Raw genomic sequence first — 19,606 nt, forward strand, 5'->3', positions numbered from 1 at the left:
ACACATCTGGGACGCTACCAGTCGCCAACTCAGCGCCTATAAATCACCAGCACGTAATTTACGGGATTTCCGTGACATATACGTAGACATCTTGTGACAAATATCTTCGGAAACTTACCCGGAACCAGGTAAACCCATGCGACGCTTAGTACTTTCTGTACTATAAGGGTTGGAATAGTGGCAACTATTTGCATACAGCTCGTACAAAATAGATACGTGTTTCAATGTTTTACTGACCTTCAAAGTAGTCACCAGCATTTTGTATAACCCGTTGCCAACGATGTGGAAGTCGTAGGATACTCTTAGTAGTGTCAGTTGTGTTGACAGTTCGAACGGCGCGGACTATTTCCCGACGAATTTGTAGCAGTTCTGAAGCGAATGCCGTGAAGTGTTTCCCTTAGTTTAGAAATGGTTCAAATGGCTCTGAGCACTATGGGACTTAACATCTATGGTCACCAGTCCCCTAGAACTTAGAACTACTTAAACCTAACTAACCTAAGGACATCACACAACACCCAGTCATCACGAGGCAGAGAAAATCCCTGACCCCGCCGGGAATCGAACCCGGGAACCCGGGCGCGGGAAGCGAGAACGCTACCGCACGACCACGAGCTGCGGACCCTTAATTTAGAAATAGACTTGAACTCATGAGGGCTTAAGTTAGGGGAGTGTAGTCAAACAAATCAGTAACATCTTGTACTGTACTGGCTTGAACATTGTCCTGCAAAATGATGGTCAGGTCCTACAGAAAGTGTCATCACTTCTGTCTCTATGCTGGTCGTAGGTTGTGTTCCAAAAATGAATAGCAAAAAGACAGAAGTGATGACATTTTCTGCAAGACCTGACCATCTTTTTGCTTGATATACTAAAACCACTGTATTCGAACATTACAACGTTGTTTTTCCTACTCATCTGCTTTAACGTACACTGTGTGATCAAAAGTATCCCGACACCTGTCTGAAAATGACTTACAAGTTCGTGGCGCCCTCCATCGGTAATGCTGGAATTCAAATTGGTGTTGTCCGTCCCCGGTAGCTGAGCGGTCAGCGCGACAGAATGTCAATCCTAAGAGCCTGGGTTCGATTCCCGACTGGGTCGGAGATTTTCTCCGTTCAGGGACTGGGCGCTGTGTTGTCCTATTGTCGTAATCATCATCATTTCATCCCCATCGACGCGCAACCCCCGGTGGTTGAGCGGTCAGCGCGACAGAATGTCAATTTTAAAAGCCCGGGTACGATTCCCGGATGGGTCAGAGATTTTTTTTCCACTCAGGCACTGGGTGTTGTGTTGTCCGAACCATCATCATTTCATCCCCATCGACGCGCAAGTTGCAGAAGTAGCTTCACCTAAAAAGACTTACACCCGGCGAACGGTCTACCCGACGGGAGACCCCAGTCACACATTCAAAGTATGGTGTTTGCCCACCCTTAGCCTTCATTTCAGCTTCTACTCTCGCAGGCATACGTTCAATCGGGTGCTGGAAGGTTTATTAGGGAATGACAGCTATTCTTCACGGAGAGCCATAAATGTCGGTCGGTGAGGCCGGACACGAATTCGGCGTTCCAAAACATCCCAAAGGTGTTGTATAGAACTCAGGTCAGGAGTCTGTGTCGCCCAATCCATTACAGGGATGTTATTGTCGTGTAACCACTCTGCCACAGACCGTGCATTACGAACAGGTGCTCGACCGTGTTGAAAAAGCAATCGCCATCTCCGATTTGCTGTTCAACAGTGAGAAGCAAGAAGGTGTTTAAAACATCAATGTAGGCCTATGCTGTGATTGTGCCACGCAGAATAACAAGGGTCGCAAGCCCCTCCATGAAAAATACGACCACACCATAACACCACCGCCTTCGAATTTTACTGTTGGCATTACACATACTGGCAGATGACGTTCACCAGTAATTCGCCATACCCACACCCTGCTATCGGATCGCCACATTGTGTACCGTGATTCGCCAGTGCACACAACGTCAATGTTTTTCCACTGTTCAGTTATCCAATGTGTGCCTTCGTTACACCAAGCCAGACGTCGTTTGCCATTTACCATCGTAATGTGTGGCTTACGAGCAGCCACTCGACCATGTACTGCAAGTTTTCTCACCTCCCTCCTAATTGTCATAGTACTTGTAGTGGATCCTGATGCAGTTTGGAATTCCTGTGTGATGGTCTGGATAGATGTCTGCCTATTATACATTACGACCCTCTTCAACTGTTGGTGGTCTCTTTCAGTCTACAGACGAGGTCGGTCTGTACGCTTTTGTGCTGTACGTGTCCTTTCACGTTTCCACTTCACTATCACATCGGAACCAGTGGACCTAGGGATGTTTAGGAGTGTGGAAATCTCGCGTACAGACGTATGACACAAGTGACACCCAGTCACCTGACCACGTTCAAAGTTTGCGAGTTCCGCGGAGCGCCCCATTCTTTTCTCTCACGATGTGTAATGCCTACTGAGGTCGCTGATATAGAGTACCTGGCACTAGGTGGCAGCACAATGCAGCTAATATAAAAAAAGTATGTTTTTGGTGGTGTCCGGATACTTTTGATGACATAGTGTATTTTTTTTTCTAGTCATGGTTACCTGCCATTCAACACATTAGTTGTAAATCTTATCTAAGTTATCTTTTACTCTTCTACAGTCACTCAACGACGACACTTTCTCGTACATCACAGCATCATCAGCAAACAGCCGCACATTGCTAGTCACCCTATTCTGCGGATCATTTTTGTATACAGAAAATAATAGTGACCCTATCGTACTTCCCTGGGGCATTCCTGACGATACCCTTGTCGTCCGTGATGAACACGATGGACTACGTACTGGGTTCTGTTACTTAAGAAGTCTTCGACTCACTTATATATCTGGAAACCTATGCCGAACATTTGTAGTACTTTTGTTAACAGTCTGCAGTGGGGCATCGTGTCAAATGCGTTTGGAAATCAAAGGATATGAAATCTGCCTCTTTCCCTTCATCTATAGTTAGGAGGATATCATGTGAGAAAAGGACAAACTTAGACTCCTACAGTAGCTTCACAAAGTGCAGTAGGTATGTTGAAAGATATATCCATTATTTCCAATAGTACTTTAAGTTCAGAATTAAAGAGATGCATACGATCGACGGCATCAATGCATACGGTTAAATGTAATTGAAAGAATAATGGGTGTCTTTTACCATTTCAGGAAAGTGACCTTACCCTAAAATTAGCGACATACGAAAGCTTAAATGATGCAGATGTGTCGTCATTATGAAGTATAAGTCTCTGACCTTTCGTACAGTGACGTCACGAACAACAGGTTAAAAGGCGCTGCCTCAGCCGTAGGCGCGTAGTTTTGGGAGCTACGGGTAGTAACACCCTGTGTGTTGCACGTTATTTTTCCAACTGTCACTATGTTCATTTATGTTCTTCTATATTAGCAACACTGATTTCGACCACGATAAATTTGTAGCCATTGCAATTTTAAGCATGCTATGTTTGGAAGGCTAATATAGCAGCAAATACACCTCAGAAAGTTGGTCGTTTTATTTTGTTTGTTGGTCATTCTAACACCAACACTAAAAACCTAAACAGAAACAATGGACTTGCACATACAAAAGACACAACACTCGAAAACCTTTAAAAGCTAGGTATGGTATTCACCGAAGTCTTGGATTTGTCGATCTACGTGTTTCCTTTCATCGCTCCTCGATAATGAACAAAAAACGTTAAGTAGACAGGACACCGGACTTGTATTTGGCAGGAGCAGGATTTCAAACCCCATTCGATCGCTCTAAGTTCAATTTTCTGTGACTCCCCTAAACAGATTAATGTGAATACAGAGATGATATCTTTGAATTAGACATAGGAAATTTCCTCCACTTCTTTGTCCTAGCAAAGCATGCGATTCGCCTCTAGTGGCGTCGTGGTCGACAGGTCTTATTCCCATTCTTCCTTCTTTCTTTTACGAACACATTCAGAAATGTTTGGAAGAAATGATGGAACAGAGCTTATGTGCTGTACCCCCTCCACGATTCATGCTTCGTGTGGTAGGGAGTAGCGGTTGAATCCGTCGGACTCCACATAACTTTCTCCGTCTTCACCTCATTTAAAGAACGGGTCAAAGAGCACCCAGAATACGTGGAATGACTCACACATTTGTGCCGCCGAACACACATTCTCACGATACTTCTGCCTTGTGAGAGCTATTAAAGGCAATTCTGTTGACAGTCGTCCCATAGTTTTTTTCCGGGAATTCCACATTTAGCTGGTGTGTGAGTTCGTAAAGTGACGTAACAAACTAAACACTAAAAACATTGAAAGTTCGCCGGCTGTACCACTATCGCTCCAACCGCGTAATGCGAATGAGGTCAACGTAAGTAGCGAGTTCGCCAGTTAGTTCAGTGTATACGGTACGATGACTGCACTACAAACAAGAACGATATTTCCCCGGAAATAGAAATCTGCTTCTGCCGACAAAGAGCTCCTCATTAACACCTAAGTAGGTACATTTTCGTTACATCAAATACCATCTGTTGTTAAAGGCCGGCCGCTGTGGCCGAGCGGTTCTAGGCGCTTCAGTCTAGAACCGCGGTGCTGCTACGGTCGCAGGTTCGAATCCTGCCTCGGGCGTGTATGTGTGTGTTGTCCTTAGGTTAGTTAGGTCTAAGTAGTTCTAAGTCTAGGGGACTGATGACCTCCGATGTTAAGTCCCATAGTGCTTAGAGCCATTTGAACCACTTGTTGTTAAAGTTACAACGGAAACACAAATAAGGAAAAATCTGAAGTAATTATCTTAATAGTGATACTCTTATATAGAGCTATTACACTCCCACATCATCATTCCACTGAACTCTTTTAATCAACAATTCAAAATTTTATAGATGTCCACTAGGGGCTATTGTTTCGAATACCTTCCACTTTTACTATTTAATAGACAGCGAAGTATCGATTTGACTTTGCGTAAACAGATTTCTTCTATATTTTTTGCTAAATTATTTCTCTTTCTGTATGGCAGATAGGACAAAGATAAATATTTATAAGCACAATAAAATAACATACTTACTCCACATGAGTTGATTTTTAACGCTTATCGCGCCTTGTCATTCGAGAAAAGTCTGAATTTATAGATCCTCACCTTCGTAGAGAAACTTGAAATAAAGAATAACTGAAAGACATCCACATCGTCATCGTCAAATGGTATCCTCGCACCTTCTGTGTTCCGCTGCTCGTGCGAGCGGAGTTAAATCTTTTGTAGGGTCATATTCGATCAGTTCTTTCCAGATTGTAGTCAGACATTATAGGATTGCCACAGCCGGTTACTGTACACGTCCTGCACCCCTCAGTATCTCTAACGATCTCGACGTAGACGGGACGCGAAATTATAATTTTCTGTCATAACGTTTACGAACTTTTCAGTAATCTGTGGAATTACGAACGAGAAGAGGACATACAATTACATCTATGCCTCTATTATACCTATTTTTAACAATCATTAAACGAATAGACTGATATTAATGAGATTGGCTTCTTGCAAAAAGAATTGTCTTATAGCGATTTATTAAGGGGTGTAAAGATCGTAATAGATGGAAATTGAACAGAGCGAATGTCATGTGCATAAATCTATACTCTAGACCAATAATTCCAACTTTTCTGAGACCATTACGCTTGAGTACAGTTAGATATTACGTAGAAAGGCCCTCTCCCAGCCTTTCCTTCCCCACCATTTAGAATGAAAAACCATTTTCTCTGAACACTTTCATAACTAAAACAGCGAAAAATGAGTGATATTTAGTTTTTGTAGATGTTCTGTTAAACCATGAGCTAATGAGTCTTTGACACAACTGGTACTGTTTTATTGTAACAAATTTTTATAGACTGATTAAGCAACTCTCAATGAATCAATGCTACCTACAACGCCTTCCTAGAAAAGAAAGCTGAGTACCCATATTGAAGTTAGACGCTTCCTCTGTAGCATTACTCCCCATAGCGACAGTTGCTTCACCCATACCCTGCACCCCTATTTCAAATCAACCAAATTGAAAGGTGTGAACTACATTTCCTGTTTGTAAATCATTTGATTGCTCTGTTTCTTGCTTCTGAAATGGGAGACATATGAAGACATCATACTGCTTATGCTCTGTGTCTGCAACTAATAACTATAGTAATACCTACAACAGCGTAATAGCCATTACATAGTCACTGGTGTGTTGTGCTATCAGTTTGTTCGTTTATTGTTGCGAAGCGTATAATGAAGCAGTCCTTGGTCTATGGCGGAAAATACTTACTACTCGGAGGAGGCATTTACACGACATATTTAAGCACATCTGATATATATGTCTCAATTTCACCGTTAAAGATGCATGGTGCAAAGTACGAAGTATGTGAGCAGTGGGTGTACAGGGTGAGAAAGATGTTCATAAAAATGGATCTCGCTTCAGAGCTAGTATTTAAAAAACAAAATGAAAAATAAAAAAAGTAAAATAAAATTAAATAGTGAGTATAGTAACGATCTCTTAAAAATAATGTAGTTTCGTGACTGAAACACAGTTGGACTGTTTTGTTTTCTGTAGCCTTCAGAAAACTTCATTTTAACCCTCAGGAGGTAATCTTCCCTAGACTGAGAACCACAGCTGTAGAGGGTACATTACTCTACGTATGTTGAGAACCTTTTGTGTTTTTGCACTGATATTACAAGCGTCTTATGTTACTACCAGCGCTATCATTGTAAGGAGAAAGATGTATTCCCAAACAAAATTGTGGGAAATGAGAGCTCAGTTGATGTTGATACTTCAGCAGAAAAGCAGTGATTTGCATGAACACATCCGGACGATGTGCGCAGTAAGAGACCCTGGCTTTTTACCCTGCCTGAAAAGGAAACTGAAGCACCCATAAGTTATTGTCGGATGTCAATGTAGCATCGGACACATATACGTCACCGGAGAGTATAGTATGACACGGTCTCACTGACTGTGGGAGTATTTCATGCAATCGCTTGTCGATTCGGCAGAAGACTTGGAGAACCCAGTCCATAGTTTCATACGTGAGTTGTAGCAATTTTGTGACTGAGCCATATTTTCTTTTTGTTATGTTTTGCCCGGCTATTTGCTCACTCACACACATAATAAAAGGCTTGTACACTCCTCATCTTATTTCAAGTATTTGAAGTTCTACATGTGTCCGGGATAAGCATGACTTTTGTTTGAGGAGTATGCAGTTATGCCTTTGATCGAGTGTTTATTTCTTTTGTTTAAGCTATTTTTATATCTTTGACGACACAATCGTATAGTTAAATTGACTGAGATGTTTGATATTTGATGTTTAGAGTAGACGATATCACGTGCAGTTTTGTTTTAAATGTGGACTAACGGATTTAGTTTTGCACAGCGACAAAGACCCGCGTAAGTGTTGCAGTTTATCATTTTACAAACGGAATTCACACCTGTATAGGTAAGTTGTAACCTCATTTGACGGTAAAACCAAATGTACACTGGTGTCCGGAATTAAAGCAACAAACCACTATTTCCCCGTCCTGTGTCTAATTCTCAATATAATCGTACAAACTGTCAACAGAAGTCCTTACGATCGTGTTCTGCACGGAAGATGGCATTCCGGTCAACGAACAACCACGCCAGTGATGACGTCAGTGCACCCATCAAACGGGATAGTGTTTGCCTGGTAGTTCCACATCCAAAATCGCTATGCACACAATCATAGACGGTGCTGTATGGCACAGTGAAGACGCCTACCAGAGCCCATGCTGTGGAGGGACATAGGAAGAATGGAAGCGAGCCAGTCTATACTGACACTTAAATCAATACTCTTCTTCAGAAACGCTTTTCTTTCCATTGCCAGTTTACATTTTATATCCTCTCTACTTCGACCATCATCAGTTATTTTGCTCCCCAAATAGCAAGACTCCTTTACTACTTGAAGTGTCTCATTTCCTAATCTACACTCCTGGAAATGGAAAAAAGAACACATTGACACCGGTGTGTCAGACCCAACATACTTGCTCCGGACACTGCCAGAGGGCTGTACAAGCAATGATCACACGCACGGCACAGCGGACACACCAGGAACCGCGGTGTTGGCCGTCGAATGGCGCTAGCTGCGCAGCATTTGTGCACCGCCGCCGTCAGTGTCAGTCAGTTTGCCGTGGCATACGGAGCTCCATCGCAGTCTTTAACACTGGTAGCATGCCGCGACAGCGTGGACGTGAACCGTATGTGCAGTTGACGGACTTTGAGCGAGGGCGTATAGTGGGCATGCGGGAGGACGGGTGGACGTACCGCCGAATTGCTCAACACGTGGGGCGTGAGGTCTCCACAGTACATCGATGTTGTCGCCAGTGGTCGGCGGAAGGTGCACGTGTCCGTCGACCTGGGACCGGACAGCAGCGACGCACGGATGCACGCCAAGACCGTAGGATCCTACGCAGTGCCTTAGGGGACCGCACCGCCACTTCCCAGCAAATTAGGGACACTGTTGCTCCTGGGGTATCGGAGAGGGCCATTCGCAACCGTCTCCATGAAGCTGGGCTACGGTCCCGCAAACCGTTAGGCCGTCTTCCTCTCACGCCCCAACATCGTGCAGCCCGCCTCCAGTGGTGTCGCGACAGGCGTGAATGGAGGGACGAATGGAGACGTGTCGTCTTCAGCGATGAGAGTCGCTTCTGCCTTGGTGCCAATGATGGTCGTATGCGTGTTTGGCGCCGTGCAGGTGAGCGCCACAATCAGGACTGCATACGACCGAGGTACACAGGGCCAACACCCGGCATCATGGTGTGGGGAGCGATCTCCTACACTGGCCGTACACCTCTGGTGATCGTCGAGGGGACACTGAATAGTGCACGGTACATCCAAACCGTTATCGAACCCATCGTTCTACCATTCCTAGACCGGCAAGGGAATTTGCTGTTCCAACAGGACAATGCACGTCCGCATGTATCCCGTGCCACCCAACGTGCTCTAGAAGGTGTAAGTCAACTACCCTGGCCAGCAAGATCTCCGGATCTGTCCCCCATTGAGCATGTTCGGGACTGGATGAAGCGTCGTCTCACGCGGTCTGCACGTCCAGTACGAACGCTGGTCCAACTGAGGCGCCAGGTGGAAATGGCATGGCAAGCCGTTCCACAGGACTACATCCAGCATCTCTACGATCGTCTCCATGGGAGAATAGCAACCTGCATTGCTGCGAAAGGTGGATATACACTGTACTAGTGCCGACATTGTGCATGCTCTGTTGCCTGTGTCTATGTGCCTGTGGTTCTGTCAGTGTGATCATGTGATGTATCTGACCCCAGGAATGTGTCAATAAAGTTTCCCCTTCCTGGGACAATGAATTCACGGTGTTCTTATTTCAATTTCCAGGAGTGTAATTCCCTCAGCATCACCCTTATAGCGTATTTCATATGAGTACGATATAATACGGAAGGTATTTTACACATGAACAAGATTGTAATAGCTCTAAACAATACAAACATGAACCATGTAGCATAACATCGCGTTGATACGTAGGGGTAAAATGCACACATCAGAACACGTGTCTTGCGGATGAATCAGTGCTTGCGAAACGTTGCTGGAGCTACTGACAGGTTTCAGATAGATTATATAATGATACGACAGAGATTTAGGAACCAGGTTTTAAATTGTAAGGGGCATATGTGGACTCTGAACACAATCTGTTGGTTATGACCTGTAGATTAAAACTGAAAAAACTGCAAAAAGGTGGGAATTTAAGGAGATGGGAACTGGATAAACTAAAAGAACCAGAGGTTGTACAGAGTTTCAAGGAGAGCATAAGGGAGCAATTGACAGAAATGGGGGAAAGAAATACAATAGAAGATGAATGGGTAGCTTTGAAGGATGAAGTAGTGAAGGCAGCAGAGGATCAAGTAGGTAAAAAGACGAGGGCTAGTAGAAATCCTTGGGTAACAGAAGAAATATTGAATTTAATTGATGAAAGGAGTAAATATAAAAATGCAGTAAATGAAGCAGGCAAAAAGGGATACAAACGTCTCAAAAATGACATCGACAGGAAGTGCAAAATGGCTAAGCAGGGATGGCTAGAGGACAAATGTAAGGATGTAGAGGCTTATCTCACTAGGGGTAAGATAGATACTGCCTACAGGAAAATTAAAGAGACCTTTGGAGAAAAGAGGACCAATAGTATGAACATCAAGAGCTCAGAAGGAAACCCAGTTCTAACCAAATAAGGGAAAGCAGAAAGGTGGAAGGAATATATAGAGGGTCTATACAAGGGCGATGTACTTGAGGACAATATTATGGAAATGGAAGAGGATGTAGATGAAGATGAAATGGGAGATACGATACTGCATGAAGAATTTGACAGAGCACTGAAAGACCTGAGTCGAAACAAGGCCCCTGGAGTAGACAACATTCCATTGGAACTACTGACGGCCGTGGGAGAGCCAGTCCTGACAAAACTCTACCATCTGGTGAGCAATATGTATGACACAGGCGAAATACCCTCAGACTTCAAGAAGAATATAATAATTCTAATCCCAAAGAAAGCAGGTGTTGACAGACGTGAAAATTACCGAACTATCAGTTTAATAAGTCACAGCTGCAAAATACTAACGCGAGTTCTTTACAGACGAATGGAAAAACTAGTAGAATCCGACCTCGGGGAAGATCAGTTTGGCTTCCGTAGAAATGTTGGAACAATTGAGGCAATACTGGCCCTACGACTTATCTTAGAAGCTAGATTAAGGAAGGGCAAACCTACGTTTCTAGCATTTGTAGACTTAGAGAAAGCTTTTGACAGTGTTGACGGGAATACTCTCTTTCAAATTCTGAAGGTGTCAGGGGTAAAATACAGGGAGCGAAAGGCTATTTACAATTTGTTCAGAAACCAGATTGCAGTTATAAGAGTCGAGGGACATGAAAGGAAAGCTGTGGTCGAGAAGGGAGTGAGACAGGGCTGTAGTCTATCCCCGATGTTATTCAATCTGTATATTGAGCAAGCAGTGAAGGAAACAAAAGAAAAATTCGGAGCAGGTATTAAAGTCCATGGAGAAGAAATAAAAACTTTGAGGTTCGCCGATGACATCGTAATTCTGTCAGAAACAGCAAAGGACTTGGAAGAGCAGTTGAACGGAATGGATAGTGTCTTGAAAGGAGGATATAAGATGACCATCAACGAAAGCAAAACGAGGATAATGGAATGTAGTCGAATTAAGTCGGGTGATGCTGAGAGAATTAGATTAGGAAGTGAGACACTGGAGGTAGTAAAGGAGTTTGCTATTTGGGGAGCAAAATAACTGATGATGGTCGAAGTAGAGAGGATATAAAATGTAGACTGGCAATGGCAAGGAAAGCGTTTCTGAAGAAAAGTTTGTTAACTTCGAGTATAGATTTAAGTGTCAGGAAGTCATTTCTGAAAGTATTTGTATGGTGTGTAGCCATGTATGGAAGTGAATCATGGACGATAAATAGTTTGGACAAGAAGAGAATATAAGCTTTCGAAATGTGGTGCTACAGAAGAATGCTGAAGATTAGATGGGTAGATCACATAACTAATGAGGAAGTATTGAATCGGATTGGGAAGAAGAGAAGTTTGTGGCACAACTTGACCAGAAGAAGGGATCGGTTGGTAGGACATGTTCTGAGGCATCAAGGGATCACCGATTTAGTATTGGCGGGCAGCATGGAGGGTAAAAATCGTAGAGGGAGACCAACAGATGACTACACTAAGCAGATTCAGAAGGATGTAGGTTGCAGTAGGTACTGGGAGATGAAGAAGCTTGCACAGGGTAGAGTAGCATGGAGAGCTGCATCAAACCAGTTTGAGGACTGAAGACCACAACAACAACAACAGTGAAGCGCCAAAGAAACTGGTATAGGTGTGCGTATTCAAATGCAGAGATATGTGAACAGGCAGAATAGGGCGCTGCGGTCGGCAACGCCTATAAAAAACAAGCGTCTGGCACACTTGGTAGATCGGTAACTGCTGTTACAGTGGCATGTCACAAACACTTAAGTGATTTTGAGTGTGATGTTTAGTCGGCGCATGAGCGATGGGACTCAGCATCTCCGAGGCAGCGATGAAGTGAGGATTTTCCCATACGATAATTTCACTGAAAAACATCAAATCTCCGACATCGCAGTGGCCGGAAAAAGATCCTGCAAGAACGGGATCAACGACGATTGAAGAGAATCGTTCAACGTGACAGAAGTGCAATCCTTCCGCAAATTTCAGCAGATTTCATTGCTGGACCATCAACAAGTGCCCGCGTGCGAACCATTTAACGGAACAACACCGATACGTTCTTTCGGAGCCGAGGGACCACTCGTGTACACTTGATGACTGCACAACACAAAGCTTTACGTCTTGCGTTGGCCAGTCAACACCGACACTGGACTGTTGACGACTGGAAACATGTTGCCTGGTCGGACGAGTCTCGTTTCAGTTTGTATCGAGCGGATGGACGTGTAAGAGTATGGAGACCCCCTCATGAATCCAGCGAGCCTGCATGTCAGCAGTGGATTCTCAAGCTGGTGGAGGCTATGCAATGGCATGTGGCGTGTGCAGTTGGAGTGATGTGGGATCCCTGGTGCGTCTAGTTATGACTCTAACAATTGACACTTACGGAAGCATCCTGTCTGATCGCCTGCATCCATCATGTCCATTCATGTCCATTGTGTATTCCGACGGACTTGTAGAGTTCCAGCAGGACAATGTGACACCCCACACGTCCAGAATTGCTACAGAGTGGCTTCTTCTGAGTTTAAACGCTTCCACTGGTTACTAAACTCTCCAGAGATGAACATTATTGAGCATGTCTGGGATGCCTTGCAACGTGCTATTCAGAAGAGATCTCCACCCCCTCGTACTCTTACGCGTTTATGGAGAGCTCTGCAGGATTCATGGTATCAAATCCCTCCAACACTACTGCAGACATTAGTCGAGTCGATGCCACGTCGTGTTGCGGCACTTCTGCGTGGTCGTGGGGACCCTACGCAATATTAGGCAGGTGTACCAGGTTCTTTGACTTTTCAGTATGTATATGTGTTTACCTATATATGATGACGATATGTTACGTAGAATCATTCATATTTATAAAGCGTATAACTAAAACATAGTTTGCATTGTAAGATACTTCCTATATTTCTTTATATTTAGTTGAAATACTTGCAAAACATTTGAGAATGGCCTAATGGCCGAATGTGGTCATGTTGAGAAATGTATTTACACAACTGGCACTGTGTTTTATTTAAAATATTAGTAATTATCACTTATATGAATAAAACACTGGAAAAAAATAATAACCAAAGTATTTTGAAGGAAAGAAACGAAAATTATCGAGGATACAAATAATTTCATTTATCTATTTGCCAGTGTTCAGACTTTCATATGTACTGCGCCAAGAAATGGAGCGAAGTTGGAAATCCGTTTCCTCTGCCTAGAGGTGAAATTATTGCTCGTCTGGCCCTTAAGAGCATGGCGACGTCTGTGTAGTCGTATTTCGCTTTCTCCAGGCTGGTGTACCTGCGAGAAGTATGCATGAGAACCGTAAAGACGCGGAAACAAAGGGCGATTACGACTCGTCAGTTAACGCTCATGCTTCAACAGTTTTTGCATCCTACGCGGTGTATGCATAAAGTTTTTAACTCATCATAAAAATCGCGTTTCGCTTCATAAAGAAGCACTTTTTTCTTTACCGGGGCGTGCCTTCTTAGTTTCTAGAGGAGCTGTAACTGCCGGAGCGCAACAATATTCTTCCACTGAGCCGCTCGCCAGACATTACAGTCACTCTTTTATGACTGTTAAATTTTAAATTCTTTGTCAATAACGACTGCTCGCTGACCCTTTGCGAGGTGTGGGCATACAAAGGGTTTCTCTGCGATTCATTCCTCGGCCTGCGCATTCAGTGGCAGGGAAACAAGTCTGCGCTGAACGGTTCTCCGTGAATTAAAAAAAATCTTTTGTGTAGTTTCATGTAAGTGTACGGGAGATACGGGAGTACACGAGATACGAAAGAACTGACGGCATTGGCAGTTTTAACGATTCGTTTTAAAAACCCTCCTACCCTACCCCATGTTTCATAGAATAAAATTAAGTTAGAAAACGCTTTTCCTCATCATTCAGGAGCGGCCACAAACATTTTCCAGGGTTGTTGGTACAATCAGTCACTTTAAGAAAGTGTAGAAACGCAGTAAATAATTTATTTTATTTAGACAGTCTGTGACAGTCGTGACCGGCTCCTGTCACGTCGTTTCTAGTTCCAATTCTGTGAAAAGGAACTATTCATCTTTCATATAAATAAACGCAAAAGAAATATATGGTTGTTTCCTGATGTGTGTCGATATGCTGGTTTTACCCACTCCGTTTCTCGTAATGTCAAACACGCACACACACACACACACACACACACACACACACACACACACACACACACACGTATTCGGTAGCCGGCCGTTGTGACCGAGTGGTTCTAGGCGCTTCAGTCTGGAACCGCGTGACCGCTACGGTCGGAGGTTCGAATCCTGCCTCGGGCATGGATGTGTGTGATGTCTTTAGGTTAGTTAGGTTCAAGTAGTTCTAAGTTCTAGGGGACTGATGACTGCAGATATCAATTCTCACAGTGCTGAGAGCCATTTGAACCATTTGAACACGCATTCGCGCAAGCGAGGAGGGAATAACATTACCAGAAGGCGAGTAAAATCAACATCATGTCGATAATTTTTGGTAACATTTTCGGGAAGCAACGATCTTGCAATCTGTATAAGATCAGTGGAAAAACAATCAAGACGGCGATGGTACTTTATTAAAATGACCGGTTTCGGCCTTTACTTCGGCCATCTTCAGATAGCACTGTGAAAGATAGAAAACGTGCTAGTTATGTAAAGAAGTAAGTGACAAAAAATAGTTTATACATATTAAAATCGAAGAGCATTTCCCCATCAGCTGAAGTAGGCGACGCGTACAACAGCGGGTTGACCTGAGTTGCTGAAACTGCTGCTGCTGGCTAGACATCATTGCGTTATATAGATCTGCTGGACGCGTGTTTGTGCTGTATTACCTCAACGTCAACCAATGAGGAACGATTTACATAAATTATGTATGATTTGAAGATACACTTTATCTAACAGTGAATAATTATAAAAAGTGGTACCTGTAGGACGGAACAGAATGTTAAAAATAGTGAGTAATGTAATAAGGTTATTTAAAAATTAAATATCTTTATTTCTTTTTGTACCATCTGGCAGAAATAATTCATGTAACTAGGTAGCATATCCATAGAATGGGCTATTTAATCAGTAGAGTGTGTATTTAAAGCAAATGAATTTATTTAAGATAATCATCATCTATGGAATTATGCAATAATTAAACTGTATGCTGAATATTACGAAATTTAGTGAACATTGGCGCACTGTTCTGGCCTGAACATGCTAGCTAAGGGTGCCGTTGTCGTGGAGTCGTCGTAGTAAGATGGCCAGGAAGTATGAAAGATGTATATCATGGACGCCATGTATTACCATAACGACTAAGGTCGATCGCAGGTGTCAAAGATAATCAGGTTAGTGTTTTGAAGTAGCGCCAGTACAAATTTTACTATAAGCTGCCTGCAAGAAGCTAGTCATACTCGTAATACAGTCCTTTTTTTACAAGGGAACATTCTGTTTTGTTCTACAGGCACTACTTTTTATAATTATTCACTTTTAGATAAGTATAGACCGAAAGCGGTCATTTTAATAAAGTGCCATCAAGATATAGACTGTTTTTTCGCTGATTTCATCATGTCGATACACACCAGGAAACAACCATATATTTCATCTGCGTACTTAAGTTGTTGAAAGGAACTACGGAAAACCTAAAACGATACAGTTGGTCAAATATTCAAAAGCATGTTTTCCAAAAGTAAGCAAAAAGGAAACGGAATAAATGTTGAGTGTCTTTCATACCGGTGACACTTTCGAATTTCTACTTATTTTATCGGGTAGTTTTTCCTGTTGGCCTCCCTAGACTTGACTATATCGGTTTCAGAGCTTTCCACCACTGAAATATGAGACGGTCAGCCAGACTTTTATTTAATTTTATTGTTTTACAGTCTCTACCGTGCCCTTGCAGCCTATCCTTCTCATGACAAAATTGCCTTCATCGTCGTAAGGTTCCTGTGCCATGGAAGCCCAATCTTACACAGAACATTCACTCTAGGATATTGAGGACTTTTGATTTTTAATCCATGTAATGCATTGAAAAATAAAAATAACTAATAAGAAATTCAGAAACTTGGCTTCTCTGAAAAGGTGAATCCTCCTCCTCGTGAAGCAGGGTGAGCCTTTAATCTTAGACATTTAAAACCTAAATAATAGTTCTTCTTCTAAAACTAAACCCTGGAAATGAATAGACTGAACTCCAGACCCTATCCACTATTTTTTTCTAATGAAACAAGGGGAGAAAAGACCTTATTCTACTAAGATCTTTTCATTTTTAAAATAATCCAAATCTTTTCTTTATTTGAAAAACATAAATAAATAAAAGTTTTTCTCCAGTCACGACCTTGAAGTACGAATTCCCTAAAATGATACTTGTCCTTATGACAGTAATATTTTATCCAGAATGGTGAAAGGAATGTTGATCATCGAGGTCTCTGGTCGAGAACGCCGGTGAGTCATACGTTCGCTTCTCAGTAATACGGTCGTGCATGCTGAACTAAGAACCTAATAATGGTCGCAATCGAATGTAGGATCGAATCTGTATTGAGTCTGTAAGTTCCGGAACTATCGAAGATCCTTAAGTCTGGCAATAATCGTGGAAGAAATTCTACCTTATACCCAAAGATCAGTACATCATTACCTTAATGTAAAAGAAAGAGCTTGAAAAGTTTTCTTGTACATGAGACTGCGTAAGTTGCCACTGTAATTTGGCAAAACGTATAACACAAAACGCAGATGTACAAATGCAGCAGGACTGCTATGTAGTTCTCGTTGCTTCTGAAACAGCTCAGCATAGTGTCGTTGTTTTGCTCTTACACTGCATTCATCGAAACCGTAACGAAGTGCATAACGGCCAACTCTTCACAAGTAAACAGATCCATACAGCTGTGCATCACCTTCACGTACAATTAACACAGCAGGAAAAACGGACCAGAGACAGATCCAAGCGGTACTGAATGCAGGCTTAAGGTCGAAGAATAAAGTGGGCGATGCTGTTAACGTCAAGTATCGTGAGAGGATGGAGCAGGTTTGTTTCTAAACAACACACACGATCCATACAATTGACATATGCAGTGCTGTGTGGGTATATTTAGTACAGTACAGCTAAAAATATTGATGGGGATAAGAAACCAAACAAAATTCTGTTGGTTTGTAACGAATCACCCATGACCACGGCTTCTTCATATCAAACACTCAGAAAACGTACCTTGACAACCTCACCAGTTCTGTCAGTGGTTTTTGGTTTCACCCTTTGTAGCACATAATGAAGCAAACGAAAACACTCCGTTAAAAGCTTCGGTTTCCCGATGAATCTTTTATCCATTATTTGGAATTTTCCAGAATTTTTCAGTTCGCCTTCTGGGTTGGTCCAGAATTTTATGAAGACACCGCGAACGTTTTTAAGCTCACGAAACGACAGATTCCGTAGAAAGTCTGCAAATCTCTCCCACACAGCGGCTTGCCAGTAGCTAAGAGAACAGTATTACGCCACAACTTCCTCTGCACCACTGATTATATACTAAATCTTCACACAGCGGCTTGCCAGTAGCTAAGACAACAGTATTACGTCACAACTTCCTCTGCACCACTGATTATATACTAAATCTTCACATGACGTTTTCACTCTTTAAAAAGAGACGTGTGAAGAATAGGGCTTCCAGGCTACGAACTTCACTGTACCTACGTCAGAGTAATATTTTCTGATAACTAACTGGTCATTGTATTATTCATATAGACCTTTGAAGGCTACTCGGAACCATGGTGTCCATGTCACGTTAAACACCAATGTAGAAAATGTGGGAGCGCAAAACAGTTGGATTAACGAGCTACTGTTCCTGTCATCTAAGAAGTACCTAAAGCGAACGTGCGTGGATGATATAGGATCCACACAGACACAATAAACTGGCATCACTGCTCAACGCCAGTTATGCAATTTAAAACAGTGAACTACAAGTCATTATGTGAGATCTGTCACCAGGCAAAGTCAGGCCACACTTGCTGACTCGATAAGTTATACTGAGTGACTTCGTTACATTATGTGTGTCCGCGACTACTGTCTCAGACCAAATCCTTCTCCAATGAAAGGTACGTCACCCAGAGTGAGAAAGATAAAATTGGAAATTTGTCGAAAGTTCCTATGGGACCAAATTTTAGAGGTCATCGGCCCCAAGGCTTACACACTACTTAGTCTATTTTAAACTAACTCACGCTAAGGACGACACACACACTCGTGCCCGAGGGAGGACTCGAACCTCCGACGGGGGGAGCCGCGCCAACCGTGGCAAGGTACCACGACCGCTCGGCTGAGAAGGATAAACAGGAATTATATAATTTCAGTGTTTAGCATTTTTTTAATTTTGGAGAGATGCAAAATAGATAATACACTGTCCAGTCACATTAAAGCGGCCACCTGTAAAATGCCTGAATAACCACGTTTTGCAGCGCGTACCGCTGCGAGACTTGGCAGAAAAATAGTCACTGAGGTTCTGAATGGTACCGACAGGGATGTGGAGCCATGGCGAGTTTCTCAGTTGAGGATGCATGACGCAAACAGCCCGATCGGGGTTGTCCCACAGAGTCTCGACTGGGTTGAAATGCAAGGAGTATGGTGGCCAAAGGAGTACGGTAAACTGGTGATCTTCGAACTACGGACGTACACTGTGAGCTGTGTGATGCGTTATAATGTCCTGCTGGTAGATGCCACCGTACCGAGGAAAACCAAGATGCATGTAGTGGTGGGCATGGTCCTCAAGGATAGATACATACTTGCTTTGATCCACTGTGCCTTGCAGAATGACGAGATTACCCGGAGAATGCCACAGAAATGTTCTCCAGACCATAGAGCTCCCTCCTCCAGCCTGGACCCTTCCGATGATTGTTGCAGGTTGTTTGCCTTGAGACGTTTCACGCCGATAGAGCGTAAAACGTGATTAATCTCTGAAGGCCACTTGTCACCACTGAGTGGGCGTCAAGTTGCGGTTTTGGCTTGCACATTTTCAGGTTTCGTCTAGGATTAACAGCAGTCAGCATGGGTGCATGAACCAGTCACCCGCTGAGGAAGCCCATATGCGGAACGCTCACTGAACAGCCGCTGAGGATACACTGCTCGTAACGGAGGTCAGTTGCTCAACAATTGCACGTCTTTTCACTCGTACACATCCCCGCAGCCGACGTTCACTGTTGCCATCTATGGCCCGTGCTGTTGCCCCGGCGTCAGTTCTGGATAGCGCTATGTTGGCATGCACGGTATACTTAAAGCACGGTGGCACCAGAACAGTTTACAGACTTAGCCGTTTCGGAAATGCTTCCACCCTTGGTCCGAAAGTCGGTGATCATGCCCTTTTGGACATCAGATAAATCGTTTCGTCTCAGCATTACAACGACTGCACTGTTTACCGCCCCCCCCCTCCTCCATCCTTCATGTAAACTTCAATGCTGGTGCT

Source organism: Schistocerca gregaria, chromosome X (assembly GCF_023897955.1).
Source record: "Schistocerca gregaria isolate iqSchGreg1 chromosome X, iqSchGreg1.2, whole genome shotgun sequence".
NCBI classification, from domain to species: domain Eukaryota; kingdom Metazoa; phylum Arthropoda; class Insecta; order Orthoptera; family Acrididae; genus Schistocerca; species Schistocerca gregaria.